Source organism: Corvus brachyrhynchos, unplaced genomic scaffold (genome assembly GCF_000691975.1).
Source record: "Corvus brachyrhynchos isolate BGI_N302 unplaced genomic scaffold, ASM69197v1 scaffold467, whole genome shotgun sequence".
Classification (NCBI taxonomy): domain Eukaryota; kingdom Metazoa; phylum Chordata; class Aves; order Passeriformes; family Corvidae; genus Corvus; species Corvus brachyrhynchos.
The window spans coordinates 2,977,365-2,981,024 of NW_008239309.1; positions in this window are offsets into that span (position 1 = coordinate 2,977,365).

Consider the following 3,660-nt stretch of genomic DNA (forward strand, 5'->3'; position numbering starts at 1 on the left):
GATATATATAAATAAACTGTACCTACAGGCATCCATGGCCCTGATGCAATGGACCCACAAGTGCTGGGGGTGCTGGCCTAGGTCATTACAGGCTGCTTGCAATCAAAAGGGTGTGGAGGAGAGAGCTGGGAGGACTGGGAGGAAGCAAGGGTCTCTCCTGTCTCCGAGAAGGGGAATGGGAATCTGAGGAACTAGAGCTTGAGGAGTCTCACCTGAATCCCTGGGAAGGTGGTGGAGCAGCTAATCCTAGAAACCACTTCAGGGACAAGAAGGCATCTGCAAGTAGTTGGCATGGACTTACAAAGGGAAAAACCTGCCTGACCAACCTAAGGGCCTTCCACAACAAGGTGACTGGCTTGCTGTATGTACCATAGGAAAGAAAGGCTGGGAAATAGTTACTCAGAACAAAGGCCAGAGAAAAACTAGGTTCCTGCTGTATGTAATAGATTCAAGAAATGTTTACTTAGCATAAATTTGGATGCCTGCTGGATAATTTTTATATTAGTGCTGACAGCTGCTTGCTGTAGCAGATGAAAGTACAGTGCTGCTGCCCTCTTTGTGTTTCTTTCTTACTCTGGTACTGAGTCTCCATTAGCATTTTTGGAGGAGTAAATACGTTGATTGGGAAAAGACGACTTTCTTTTAAATATTTGACATGGGTGTGTTATCAAGACATCAAGAGGAAAATGCAAAGATAAAGGAGAGGCTGTTTGTCACTGTCTGCATCTTCAGACAACCACCACTACAAAAAAATCTGCTTTATTTTTAGGAAGAACCATAACAGAGCTGATTGCCACCAAGTGACATCTCTTTTATGAGTGGACTGTGTTCAGCAACTAAGGTGAATTCTGCTGTAAGAGTTGAGGAAATGTTCCTCACTTTTGACCACCTCACTTTCTGCTTTGGTCACTGTCCCTGCCAAACAAAGGAAGGCAAAAATATGAGTAAAAACAAATAAACGACCACAAATATCCAGAGTGGGACCTGTCCTGCTTCTAACAGAAACTAGTATTAGATACATTAGAAGAACATGCAAGAAAGGCTGTCACTAACAACTGAGCACAAAAGAGAAGCCTTTTATAATTCTTAGCATTCTCATGGCAATGGCACAATGATTTTTTTTTTAATAGTAATTAGTTTTTTGACAGCCTTCTGTAGCAGGATGCCATGCTGCCAATATCTGTTATCCAGTCCTTCCTTAATCCTCCAAAATTACTGGTTTCACTTTTAGTTTGTGACAATAGGTTCCATATGGGTTTATCTGCATGCCTGATACTAATATGAAATGCTTTTCCTTTCTGTTTGTTCCTGTTCTACTATTATAAAGGCCAAATAAAGAAGGCTTTCCCCAGAATTATCACTCATATTTTACCTTTCTGTGGATCCCTCTTTTTCATCATGGGTGAAATCCTGCCTGGAGAGAACTACTACAGTGACTTCTTTGAGCAGTAGTATCTTTTTCCCTTGATTCTTGAGCTACTAACTTTCTCATTTGAAAGAAACTTTGCTTAACACCCCAGTGCTCTGTCATTCCTTTTGTTCTTGTGTTAGTGTTACATCTGTCTTGATCTACAGTGAGCAAAATCAAATGTTTTTTATAGACTGTACCATCATTATGGGTATCTGTATTATTTGCTTGGAATAGAAAAAGATGTGTGCCTGAGTGGGAGATGAAAAAAGACTATTAGGTGAGATATATTAGGAAGTATCTAAAAAGACTAGTACTGCCAAGTTAAACTTTTGGTTTTCAGTGGATTTCTGTGTATTAAATTTATATGCACCCAATTATATAGAGGAACACTTTCTGTAATTTCTTTCAAAAGTTTGATCTGTGTAAAAGCTGAACAAGATCAGGTGTTTCTGACAAATTTCAGTGGATACAGGACGTCAGTACGGACGCCCAAGTAATATTGGCATTTCTTGGCTTCATGATGGGCAACACCAAAGGCATGAATGCTTCTCTAGAGCTGCAGAGAACTTTGGGAAGTTATACCCCAACTGCTCCAGGACAGATCATGGGAAACAGGAATCAGCAAACCAGCAGCCTTTACCTGGAATTGATGTGTTAAAAGATGTTTTCAAGAATTGTTTGGAGTTTTTTGCATGATGTTGCCTTTGTGTAGAAACATGTTCCTTGTAGGTACTGACTGGCACTTAATTTCTCTCACCTGTGTTTTCATGATGAAGTACACCTGCCACAGGAAAAAGACAGTAACTTGAAATGTTTAGTCTTTGTAGGGGGTTTCAGTCCAATTAACAAAGTAGGCTAATTCTGATGAATGCATTTATCTTTGTGACACATCCAGGCAATCTAAGTAGGACAAGGAAACTGATATACTGTTGATCCTAAAGTGATACTTTAGGCATTACGAGCTTACCTACTACTGTCTATGCAAAGAGTAACTATATCCTTGCCCTTAGCTGACACCAATAAAACTCTGTTTGTGCTGTGACTAGCTTGAGGTCTTCAAAACAGACACAAAATTCATAGGAAGACCTAGGAAAATTTTTCTGCAATTTTTCCATGCAGCTCCTTCTTGCCTCTTAAATGGTGCAGTGATAGAGAAGATATTTGGCAGACAGAGAACCACAGCCATGAAAGAAGTGAAGTTCAGTAAACATCTGAGAGCATGACCGTGTCACACAGTTTGGAGAACAACCATTTTCTATGAGGTAGGCTTTTTTAATGAGGATACACTGTGTTCCTCAGGCTAGAAATGAAAAAAAAACAAACCAGGAGGACTTGAGAAGCTCCTGTCCTGTATGACGTGTGTGGTGCTCTCTTTGCTCTCATAATGACAATCCAACAAGGAGGGGTCAGGGGCACAGTGTTCTAGGATTAGAAGTTTATGTGTTGTAGCAGGGACATTGGTGGGAAGCTGTCATTTTAAGTGTATGAAAGATACAGAGAGCAGTAAAAGAGCACACACTTAGGCAGTACAGGTTATGCAGTATTTCAGTAAGAACTGGGTTAATTTCTGGCTGTAATATTGTCATTCAAGTTGTGGGGTAAAAGTCTGAATAAACCAAAATGAAAGTGATTGCCCAACATGTATCTTTATTTACATCTTTGTCCCCTAGACTACTTCCTTTCTTGGGAATTTATCTCATACACTGCATTTATGTCATGGTCATCTTAGACATAGATTCCTGTTGGAATCTTTTGTTTTGTGGATCAGATACAAACCAGTAATAGGTTTAGGTTTGGTAGTTGTTTGTTGATTTTTTTTACTTAATTTAAATTGTCACTCCAAAGGGATTTCATCCTATACAGTGTAATACAGCAGTGTTTTTGTTACCTGCTTTTATTAAATGCTAAGCTCAAAATGCTCTGCTATGTCACTTGCAGTGAGGTCTTGCTTGATGCACTCGCTACAGTTCTGCCCAGCTGCTTTTTATGAAGTCTTGCAATTTGTCTATAATGAAAGCATTGCCTTCAGGGAAAAAAAAAAAATCAATTCTTGACCAGGAGAGAGCAAGAAATAAAGAACCCACCATTGTTAATAGTTGATTCTGGAATTTAACCTTTGCACTAATTGCAGCAGTGTTACTTTTATCTTCATAACACAAGCAAAAAGGAATCCCATGTCAGTGAGTTTATAAATTCCATTTTGAATGAAACTTCAAGCAGCACCATTCCAGAGTAAATGTGTATGATCT